The sequence below is a fragment of the Sciurus vulgaris genome (assembly GCF_902686455.1).
Source record: "Sciurus vulgaris genome assembly, chromosome: 1".
Lineage (NCBI taxonomy): Eukaryota > Metazoa > Chordata > Mammalia > Rodentia > Sciuridae > Sciurus > Sciurus vulgaris.
The window spans coordinates 5,384,393-5,396,563 of record NC_136461.1 but is presented as its reverse complement, the minus strand read 5'-3'; the positions used below and the strand labels follow the sequence as shown (position 1 = coordinate 5,396,563).

The 12,171-nt window shown below is 48.2% G+C and overlaps 1 long non-coding RNA gene across 2 annotated transcripts in view; it reads right to left on the bottom strand.

Moving 5' to 3' along the window:
• Nucleotides 1-11,871, bottom strand: part of LOC306657475 — a 183,371-nt gene extending 171,500 nt beyond the window's left edge. For both annotated transcript variants that reach the window (XR_013762805.1, XR_013762806.1), the window contains exon 1: nucleotides 11,862-11,871. This is a non-coding gene — a long non-coding RNA (uncharacterized lncRNA). The remainder of the gene's footprint in view (nucleotides 1-11,861) is intronic.
• Between the last annotated feature and the right edge of the window lie 300 nt (nucleotides 11,872-12,171).

Genomic DNA, 12,171 nt, shown 5'->3' with positions numbered 1-12,171 from the left:
AGATCATCTTTTTTTTTTTTTTTTTTTTTTTGATGGTGGTGGTACTATAATTAAGCCCAGGGCTTCCTGCGTACTGAGAAACTATTCTGCTGCCGAGTTACATCCCTCAGTCCTTTTTTAAGCTTTATTTTATTTTGAGATGGGCCCTCACTCAGTTGCCCAGGCAGGCCTGGAACTTGCAATCCTTCTGCCTCAGCCTCCTAAGTAGCTGGGATTACAGGTGTGTGCTCTTATGCCCAATTAAAATCATCCTATTTGTGGAACAAGTTTTTATGCAGGTCTTTAGCATGAAATAGTAACAAACAGCTAAGCCTCAGATTAATCACAACCTTACTGCTTCCAGAAATGCGTATTTTACTATATTTAAAAGCATGCGGTTGGCACTCAGTACTCATGAGTTCCACATCTGTGGATTCTACCAGACTGACATAGAAAATATTCAGGGGAAAAAAAAACCGTGTCTTTGTTGAACATGTAGACACTCTTTCGCTTGTTGTTACTCCCTAAACATACAGTGTAACAACTATTTGCACAGCATTAACCTTACATTAGGCATTGAAGTTCATCTAGAAGTTTAAATCATACACTCACTAAGAAGTGCATAGGTTCTATGGAAATACCACACAATTTTGTAAAAGGAACTTGAGAATCTGTGGATTTTGATATGCAATCTTCCCAGAATACTGAGGATGTCTGTACATGGTGGAATTTAAAACGAGTTCAATTGCCGTGGTCTGCTAGAATCCCAAATTGAAAACTAAGATCAAGAATATCTTCCAAGATCTCTTAGTAGAAATTGAGAAGCACAATGTAAGAAAAATGAAGTCAGATGTGGTGGCTCGAGTCTGTCATCCCAGTGACTAGGGAGGCCGAGGCGGGAGAATTGCAACTTTAAGACCAACCTCAGTAATTTAGCAAGGTCCTAAGGACCTACCGAGACCTTGTCTCAAATATAAAATAAAAAGGGCTGGGGATGTGGGCCAGTGGCTGAGTGCCCCTGGGTTCAATCCCTGGTACCAAAAAAAAAAAAAAAAGAATATGCCTATCTAGGCCCAGCCGTTACTAGCCCACCAGTGTGGTTTCTATACAAGGTGGAGGGAAAGCCCAGGAGGAGAGGAAGGGAACCTGCCAGCGGTTACAGTGGGTCTCGGCCCGGTGAGTCACTCTGGAGGGAAGCGGCAGTCCTTGACCAGCGCTGTAGGCGCTGAGATCCGGTATTTGCTTTTAGACCGTGGGAGCAAAGACTGACAAGGGAAATACACCAGAACGGCTGGGAAGCAAATTCCCTCCGGCCTGCTCAGAAAGAGCGCCTGCCAAGCCACTTCCATCCTCGAGACAGTCTAGGAGGGACACTGGCTTTTTTGTCCTTCAAGTTCATCTCTCTTGCCTTCCCTCCAGCCTCCCTAAGCCCCTCCGCCGGTGCTGGAAGTGACACCATTTGACAACACGCAGTTGACAAAACCATACCATTGGGCAAGCACCTGAAGCAGGTCATTCTAGCCTGACTTCTCACATCCTCTGAGTCCTGCATATTTGGCAATTTTGAGACTCAGGATTCAGGATACAGAATAAGTTTCGTGTTCGCACACCTTATCCACCAGGGCCACTTCCTGGTCTTACGGGCTTGTCATCCGTATGGCTGAATTCAACATCAAGCCCTGCTCCACTGAGAGAGAATCCCACAAATATAAAGGAATGCAAGAGGAGGGGATAGCTTTATCGGGGAACCGATAGTCCTCTTAGAAAAGCCACCCTGGATTCCTGCTGCAACCTCTGTGATCAGAGTGGACCAGGCGCAAACGTAGGCATGCCCCTTAGGACCTACAGCTCATCGCTCAATAACGGTTGGTTTAAAGGGGTGTTTTGACCAGGTGATCTTTTTTTAAGTTAGTGTTTTCCCTAGAGTTTATCCATTTTCTGAATGCACGCATCTAGCAGCACATCTACCTTTGTCAATGCTAATTTCTGTAGCATACAAGCACAGTTTTTCAGTTTCGGGCAGACTTCTGTCTGAGCTGGTTCTTCCCATGAGGTGTTATCAACAACATGTGTGGGGGGTTGTGGGGTAAAGAACACCATTCCAGCAGGCATGTGCGAAACTCAAGATTGAGTTGGGGGAAAGAAAACAGACTAGTTTGCATACACACAAGTAATGAGCGGCTCTTTTGGTGATGTTTTCCGTCAGGGCTGGTCTGGCATGGTCCTCATTCCTTGGCTGTCTAGTCGATAGTTTTGCTGAAACAAACCCATTCAGCAAAGCAAAGAGCAGTTTAAAGTTGCAGAAGGGAAAGTATAAAATTGATACCTCACTTTCCCAAGAACTACTTATCTGGCTGCCTTGGCTAAGAAAAGAGGAGAAAAGAAAAACAAAAGGATATTTCCACAGTCAAAATGGAAGGGACGAAGCCAATGCACCAAATATCATAGGCAAGGACAGGCGGGTCCCAAAATAAACAATAATCACCTAGGGGAGGAAAGAGAGTCTAATTAAAAAAAAAAAAAAAATAGAAGACAGACTCAGAAAGACTAAGGTAAAGCAAACCAGTGCAGAGGCAAAGTACTCTTAAGAAACTTCAAGCACCTATCATTGTAACAGTCTAGAAAAGGCACTGATACATAGTAGGTGCTCAGTCTGCATGCATCTAAATGATGACCCAAGATCTCAGTAAATACAGAAATTGTATTTTAATGTACTTGTAATTTGGTGTGACGAGACGTAGAGTAACTTTTTTTCTCAGAAAAGTTTATTTTTTATTTTATTTTATTTTTTACTTTAAAAGTAAGTTTCTTATATAACAAAGCAAAGTCAGACGGAGACAGATTGTTTAGTTTGTGGATGATTTTTTTTTTTAGCACTGGGCACATCCTCTACCACTGAGCCACATCCCAGCCCTGGGCTGATGCTGAGTTGCCATCTTCTCCAAGAGGAATGGAATTCTGCCACCCTCCAGCAAGAAGTGGCCACAATGGAGGACTCTATATAAAAGGGCAATACTGACTTCCAGTCCTTTGGGGGCAACACAACAGGATTTCTTTACTTATCGTAAAGATCTGTATCTCCTTACAGACTAAAGAAAACTACCCTTTTACACAACATACTACATTTCTTAATTTATCATCAGTATGTCCTGTTACCAGGTCAACTCCAGGGAGGCAAGAATTCCTGGCTGGTGGTCACCGGTGGGCCTCCGACCTCTAGAACAGAGCCTGCTACAGAGCAAGGGATCAGTGACCGAGGGAAGCACTAGATGTGTTCTGCTGGGTGGCAACACCCCTTCCTAACCCCACACAGCAGGCCTTTCCCACATGGGCACACCGTGCTCGGCAGGTTCCTGGGTGCAGAGGAGCTTATGGTCTCATTTCAAGGGGTCATTAAAATATAGCATATGTCAGCAAAGAGGATGCCCAGGAAGCACAGTACAAGGGCACTTGGTCGGGGTTAGGGGTCAGGAAAGGCTGAAGAAGTGGCATTTAACTGAGACCTCAGTGACCGTGCAGTTGGCCAGGCGTAAACCTAGTGCTTTGAATACCAAGCCTGGTTTTCATCCGTTGACTTTACGATACAGCATGAAGTGTCTAGCAGAATCCTCTGATGTGTGGCCCTGTCAGATTTAATGCCCCATTCAGGATTTTACCTGTGAAAAAATACTTTTATTTACTGATGAAATGCACAGTGTGTGTGTATACAGTGTCAGGTTTATGGGCACAGTGATGGATGAGACCAGGTCCTGATCTCATCTGCAAAGCCAGAGGGCAGAGGGGTAGAGAGATGCTGGTGACTATCCAAGGGGCAAGGACCTAGACTTGGGGTCTAGAGGGCAGGGGGAGCTTCTGTGAGGCCTGGCGTCCAAGTTACCCAAGACTTCCTAAGAACTGCCAAAACCTTGCTCCGGGGTGAATTCCCAATTTGGATGCCCCTCCCACCTGTCTCCCATGTTTTCTGTCCAAAATGATACTCGCCTATCACTTTCGTGAAGAGCTTCAACGTTTACCAAGAGATTCTGCATACAGCAACTCATTTGATTCTCTCTCTCTCTCTCTCACACACACACACACACACACACACCCTTTGGAAACAGATCATGCAGACATTCTTATTTCATTTTACAGAAAACAGATTCAAGGTGGTAAAGGAAATTGTGCAATTTCATGCAGTTAATAAGGAGAGAACTAAGTTCGCCATCCGGGTTTTCAGATTTCAAGTCTCTTTGCTCTTTCCAAGAAATCATACATTTCTCATTTAATTTACATTCTGGTTGATCCAGCTCACTCTCTCTCCCCTGGGACTGGGTCCTTCTCTTATCTCCGTTCCTCCTCCCCTTCATTGTGTGTAGACTAGAGGACTTGGGGGAGATCAAAACACCCCACCCCAAATATATTTCTTTGGCATATTTTTTTCCTCGGTTATTCAGAGAAACTGCAGAGCGCTGCGGACTCAGGGGCGACACTGTGCAGATGAAAGGAAACACATCTATCAACATTAGAAAAATAAACATGGATGTGGGGAGAGGCTTCTCCATCTGCAGTCCCTCTGTGCCTGGGAAGGATCTGCTCACAGAAGGAAGAGTCAGAAGTCTAAGGCCCAGACAGAGACAGCCCCAGGTGCTGTTACCTGGGAGACCTCACCTGGGCCACCGGGCAGCACCCGTTGGCTGGGCACCTCCTCCCTCCAGCCTCCAGCCTCTCCATCTCCTCCCCCAGAAGCCCAGGCCTGCCCTGTGTTCAGGTCCAAGACGCTGCATTGTCTGGCTCTCCTTTGAGCCTGGTGCGGTGTGTTGATTCCTGTGCTCAGGTACCTAGCAACGTGGTGGTTTCCCTTCTCTAATTCTATCGTCCGTTTATTTCAGCAGCTTGAACTTGCAGAGGGGCGAGGGGAAGCTCCACTGGACCCCTTGGGAATAAGGGGAACGAAGGACAGAGGAGCGCTCCGCGGGTAAATTCCCAGTGGATCTGAGTCAAGCCAGCCGGCAGGCACACACGGAGGAAGAGGTTTCCGACACTGGTTTTGTTTATGATTTTGACGGGAAGGGAGTGCAGGGAATGATGGCGTGAGCAGCACTATCTACTCCCTTCATCTGACCAGGAACACAGTGTGCTCCCGGGAGTCGGAGCACATGCTGTTATTTAACCGATTAGTCACAGGTTAAATGAAGCAACTTAAAAAGAAAGCGTGCAAAAGGAACTCAGGCAGGGATGCTGGTCACTGGAGAGATACACACACGTGAACCCCAAGGTGTGATGGGGGAGGGACCTCGAGAGCATCTCAGTGTCCCTTTTACTTAAGCATTCATCTCACAGGTGACAGGAACAGACGACTCTGTGAAAAAGGACAAACGTCCAAAGATTGGTGAGCCCAATCACCACATTTCCACCATCGGCTGGGCCCAGGGTCAGTCAGGGCGGTTGTAATGATGATAAAAATAAAGAAATCAGAGGGTCGGGGCCCTGCCGTGGCCGGCACCGTGAAGCCTTGGGAAGGTGCTGCTGGACGCCTGCGTCCACTGTCCTCTACCTCTGAGGCCCTTTTCCTCCTGAACAAAGGAGCAGGCGTACTCCAAGGCCAGTCCAACCTGAAATACCAGATTTCCTAATGCCTCTGCTCCTGGTCCTTGCCCGCTCAGTACCGAGTTAACCCCTTCCTCCCCGCAGGGCCTTGGAGTCCACCTTCAACACCATGAAGGTTACCTAGATTTTTTTAAAAAATGTACATCTCTGATGAAAATCCTCGTGTCTGCTTTGAGAGACGGGTATGCCTGACATCCCTGGGTACCTCTCCCTGAAAAGCACCAGATCAGAAAACCACCAGGAGGTCAGACAGCACCGGGACCTCCCCCCAGGCAAAGCCATTCATGGATGCTCCTCTTTCTTCTATTTTTTTTTATAAAAAGGGAAATTATGTTAATAATTCTGATATTTGACAGTCCATCACTATGAAACCTCTCAGTAGTTTACAAAAGACGTGTATCAAATGTCTCCTAAGTTACCTCGAGTCCCTTGTCACCAGGCAAAGACAGAGTTTCATCGCTTCTGACTGTTGTTCCTGTTGTCCTTGTTTGAAGCCCACCTTTGATTCTGGAGTTAAGATCTTGCGATTCTTCTTAGTCTACGTGACGCATGTAACAGAATCACATGAGATACAAACATTTTTGGCCACTGAATTCTGGAGATCAGAAAAATGGCGGATTCTGAAACAAATCTTTTACTAAGAAACTATTATTTTACACAAACGCAAACGAGAGAAAGATAAGCCTTCTTTATTTTTTTCCTTTTTAAAAAAATCTTTTGCTAGTCTATGAAATTAGAAAGGATTAAGAAAACCCAAAACATTCACTGATAGCAAAATATGGAAGAAATGAGCAGAAATACTGTTGGCTAAGGTGTCAATTAGTCCTACTTATCTGGAAGGTGAGCTAGCGATTAGTACCCAAGGGTTAATCATTTTCTTTGACCTGATGATTGTTCCGTGATTTATTCTAAGGAAGTAATTAAAGATGCACAAAAGTTTTAGGCAAAGAGTTGTTCACTTCAGCCTCATCTCTCATGGTCAAAATTAGAGTCAATCGTGCAAGGAGGAACAGAGAATACAATCCAGTTTTCTGCTTCATGTGATCAAGAGGTCAGGCACTGAGTCTCTCTGCTTCTCTTCTCCAGTTCTGCTGGGCTGGATTTTTTTTTTTTTTTTAATATTATTTTAGTTGTCAATGGATCTTTTTTTTTTTTGTGGTGCTGGGGATTGAACCCAGGGCCTTGTGCTTGCAAGGCAAGTACTTTACCAACTGAGCTATATCCCCAGCCCAATGGATCTTTATTTTATTTATTTATATGCGGTGCTGAGACTTGAACCCAGTATCTCACACGTGCCGGCCCCTGTGCTAGATTTTTTAGAAACAGTCAATTACCGATTGTACCAATCAGTAAAGCCTTCAACTGAAATACCTAAAAGCCAAGAACTGCACTCATTTTCTGCCCAAGAATATAAAATTCCTTTATTGTAAAAGTTTTCCATTTTTCTAAGAACCCTCAAATAAAACCTCTGCCATTCACAGAAGGGTTTCTTCGTGGAATGAGTCAAGTGCTGGGTAAACACCCGCTTCCTCAGCCAGTGTCCCCTCAGCTTCCCACCCCGATACACGGTCTTCACTCTTGCCTCCGAAGTGGGAGCAGTCACCATCCCCACTCGACAGACGAGCGAGTGGAAGCACAGAGCTCGAGTCATTTGCCCAGATAACCCAGCTGGGAAACGGCAGAGTCAGAACCAGGATCCGAGCCCAGGGCCCCGCAGCTGGGCAACGCTGTCATTAAGATGCACTAAGCAGATACAGTGCGGTAATTAAAACTTGGGTGGATTTTTAGAATGCATTGAGATTGTCGTCAGATGGAAGGGGGTGGGCAGAGAGGGGCATGGAGGAAGGCTAATCGAGGGGTGACCACGGGAGACATTGCCTGCACCCAGGGCCAGGATGCAAAGGCGAGGCCTCTCGGTCAGACCTTGTCTTCATCTTGGGACAGTGACTTCATCTTGTCTGTGGCTGGTTTTTTGAGTTGAAGTGGCAGAGTGACATGATCAGGTATTGCTGGCAGTTGTGTGAAAGGGAGATGCCAGGATCAGGGACACCAGCGGGGAGGCAGGAGGCACAGTAGTTGTGGGGTGGTCAGAGTGGACGGTTGGTGTCCCTGGCAGCTGGCGCCCAAGGCGATGGTCACCAGCTCGCTGTGAGGAACTGAAGGAGCGCGGGTCAGAGGCACTAAGCAAGCTGCCCTGGGCAGCCACCGGGGCTCTGAAGGACAGCATCCCCAACCTCGGTCATTGCTCTCCCCTTTGACAATGAGATCACCTCAAAGGAAAGAAGAGAGAACCGGGGACTTGGGGACTGGTTTCCCAGCCCCTTCCGTGCCATGAAATCAGCTCCGAGGGGCTAGGCGGGCACAGCGGTGGGGCACTTGCCGAGCGCGAGCAGGCCCTGGGATTCCCCCAGCACTGCTGAAAGAAGCTCAAAATTTCTCGAGGAACAAAGAACTCATGTTGAATACAGACAACACTGTCATCTTGCTTTTCAAAATATCAAAAAATTGTTTTTCAGGTATAAACCTGTTTCTGGTCTAGAAATTCAAATACCATAAAAATCTCCATTTTTACCTCTTTCAAACTTTATCTGTGTTTTGCTTTGAAGGGAAGGGAAAGGGAAAAGTTGGTTACGTTTTACATATGAAGCATCATACCGAGGAAGGACTCTTAGCTGGAACTTGCATTCTGCAAGTCTTCGGTTCAGTTCATTTAAATACATCTCCAGGGTCACAATTAGAAACGTGTTCTGGAGAATTTAACAACCAGGCTAAGTGTCTCACACAATAGGTAATGTCACTTTGTCCCGTCTGAACTGCAACTCAATTCTAACGCAGGACAGCAAGTTGTTAAGACAATTTTCAAAGGCTGATTACACTGTGAACTAATACCTAATTTAAATTAGATAATAGAAGCCTTTGAAAATGTCTTTTGAAAGTCTTTTGAAATCTTTTAAATTAGATAATAGAAGTCTTTCCCCACGGAAAGAAACCTGTGGGGAGCCACCCATGTCTAGCAGAATCAGGCTCGGCTGAGCCATGGGATACAGCGGTCTGACTCCCAGGAACTGGCGGTCATGGGAGACTGTTTCAGACAGCTGGGGGAGGTGGCCCTGTGCAGAGGTGGCTCAGCCCTGAGGAAATGCTAATTCTCTAAGCCAATGGCTTCCCTATCTCTACCCCATTCTGTTCCTCCCAGAAGAAGCCCCTCCGGGTCCAGACCCCTTTACCTGTGGGACTATAAATAAAGGTGAAGGTGGGCTCCTCCATCTTTTGGAAGCCAGACCTGGCATGGCCCCATCCGTCACACCGACTTCCATTTGAAAAGATCATTGGCTCTTGTGTTTATTTGATGACATACGTTTCTTGGTAATTAATCGATAACTGGCGCCGTCCTCCGACAGAAATCCTTTCCCTCATCCACGTGGTACGTGGCAGGAAACCCCCCCACAGACCTACTGTTCCCAAGAGGGACGCTGGTCTCCCCGAAGCCAAGCACCGACCTCCGGGCAGGCGGGCTGAATTCCAGCCCCACCAGACTCGAAGAAAAAGGCTTTGTCTCTTCTTCTCCCAAGAGACTTGGAGGTAAAGCTGGAATGGTAATTTTCTGGACGGCCTGGAGGCCTCCCCCATCCTCGGAAGTAACAAAGTTAAGTACATAAAGGAAAAGCCCCATGGGAAGGAAGAGCCTGAAACAGTGACCAAGAACGCTGTTTTAAAAAACGACAGAGGGGCTGGGACTGGAGCTCAGAGGTGGAGCGCTTGCCTCGCCCATGTGAGGCACTGGGCTGGATCCTCAGCACCAAATAAATAATTAAATAAATAAATAAGAGTTATTTTAAAAAATGACCGAGTATCTTCTAAATCCAGCAGTGTTCACTGTCAGCAATAAATACTGTTACCAAGTAACTGTGGGAATAAGCAACAGTGCGAAGGTTTTGAAATCAGACAAACTGCCCCATTTAGCAGCTGTGTGACCTTGGGTCAACTGCTTAACCACTCTGTTCATTTTCTTCACCTGCAAGATGGCATTAATTATGCCTACCTTAAGAGACGGTGTAAAGACTGGATGAAAGAATATGTGTAAAAGCACTGTGCCTTTCACCTAATAGGCACCAACAGGCTACACCAGTTTGCCTAAAGTTTCTTCCTTGACTTTGTGACTCTAACATATTGGAGATATTTCTTCCCTTCTAGCATCAAGTGGGGCAAAGCTCACCCGGTCCTTTCTGCTCAGCCCCACCTTGTCTCCATTTGAATCACAGCAGAAAGACCTCAGGTGTCTACTTACGTGTTCTGCAACACAGCCAAGCAGACAGAGCAGCAGGACTAAGCTCAGCAGGCGTGAGGTCCCGCACCAGGTCCTGGGCTGCAGACCGAAACACCAGGTGACTTCCAAGTGGGAAAGGTTGATGTGGCTTGAGTGGGGACTCTCGGCTGCCTGTGGTGACAGCCACTCTTGTCTTAACTTCTGATGCATCAGGAGCCAACGGCAGCGCTGCTGTTCATGGTTACACCCAGCTCGTGGCACGTGGAACTTACCCAAGGGGTTGGCAGCACCAGGAGAGCCCTGCGCCCGCCAGCAGGGCTACCTTCCTGGTCACACGCTTGGGTGCTGGTGATGCTAAGTTGCTAAAGTCTCCAAATGCTCTCAGCAGTCCTGTACTCATCCCGTGGCTGCCTAGCGACTGACAGATTCTGTTTTCCTTTCCAACAGGCAGGACTGGGTGCTCGGCATGTGCAAGGTCCCATCCTCAGCACCAAAACAAAAACAGAAGCAAACAAAAAGGTCAAAAATTAGCCGGTGCGGTGGCCGCACGCCTGTAATCCCAGCGGCTCAGGAGGCAAAGGCAGGAGGATCGCTACTTCGAAGCCAGCCTCAGCAACTTAGTGAGGCCCTGTCTCACATTTTTGAGAAAGGGGTGGTGTGCAGCTCAGTGGTAGAAGGCCTGGGGCATACAGGAGCCCTGGGCTCCATCCCCATGCCTCAAATAAACAAAAGACAAAACCTAGTAGTCAGTGGACTGCTGTCCGAGGTGACCCTCACATCACTTTTCGTTGATTAGAAGCAGTGGGGGAGAGAACCCAGCAGGGACCTGAGGCTGGAAAGAAGGTCCCCAGCATGTACTTGGGGACGTTATATTTATCACAGCTCCGTATAAATCAGCAGCGTTTGGGATGAGGTATAAAAAGACACAGCAAGAACTTTGGCCTCTCATGATGTGAGGGCAAAATTAATTCAGTAGAGATCCTGAACCATAAAAAGAAGAGACCTTACGGGGAAGTGTCCCACTCCGTGGCCTCATGGCCCACGGGCAGCTGGGGAATGAATCCCGAGCACACTCCCCTGAGCGCCCACATCTCAGGGACCCTCGCAGTCACAGACGGGAGGAGACGCAACGGCTCCAGGATCCCATCCAGCTCCACGGCCACACTGTCAGGACCCCATGCTGGCCCCTGGCTCATGGGCTCCGCAGCCTTGGGCAAGTTGCTTCACCTCTCTTTGCTTCCTTTTGGGAATCCCCATAGCAGGGGCCTCCAAGGGGCACATGTGCCAACTCAGAGCAGCGCCAGGCCGGTGGACATGATGTGCCGGCCATCAGCGTGACGGGCCTGGACAGGGCTCTCCCGCTTGCCGCCTCCTGCAGTTTCAAGTGCAGAGCTGCCCGAGAAGTCCCCTCAGACAGTTCTGAACCCAGGCGATGGCCCCTGATGAACCCCAACTCAGAGGCCTCATTCCGAGCACAGCGTGCCCCCTTCCCAGTCAGTGGCTGCTCAAGTCCCTCAGAGTCCAGCTCAGGTGTCTCCACCTCAGAGAGCGGCATCCAGCTGCAGGAAGCAGAGAGCCATCTGTGTGGCCTCACCAAATAGGGAGCCATTCCCACCTCGGAAGAAGTGGAGGAAAGCCCCAGGCTCCACAACACGCCTGGCTGGTCTGGGGGCCCGGGCCCTTTTCCTTGGGCCACTCCACCTTCAGCACTTGGCTTCAGCCATGTGGTCACTACCTGATTGCAGCTTATCAGACAGGAGCAGAAGGAGATGGAGCTGGAGAGGCAATTCTTGCACTTGGACCCTCTGCATCCCGTCTCTCCTGCTCAGCTCCCAGGAGCTCACTGGTCACGCCAGGTGGACACCCCTTGGTGCAAGAGAGACTCTTAAAATGAGAGTCTCTTAAGGTCTTTTAAGCAGGACACGTTGCCGATCTACACAAAACCTGGATCTGTCAGTCACCAGAAAAGGAAGAGGTCATTGCATAGGTAACCAGTAAATGAAATTCCTCGTGGTGTTAAGGATAAAACTCAGGGCCCCGCATGTGCTAGAGAAGTGCTTACCCCGAGCTTCATCCTCGTGTCTCACGTAACACTTCCTATGTGTCCCACTACGGAGCATGGGCTTGGGGAAGACGGGGCGGTGTCCCTCCAGCTGGGGTCCCCCAAGGCCCAGCCCGATGCCTGGTATGCAGCGAGCACAGGATAAGCAGAATTAGTGCTCAGGCCGCTGAGTCAGCGCTTGCTGATGGACTCACCAGCTTACACTAACTCCACTTTTCCCTGTTTAAACAGAGTGGGAACTATTCACGTGCCCTGGCAGGTCAGCGCCATGGAGAAC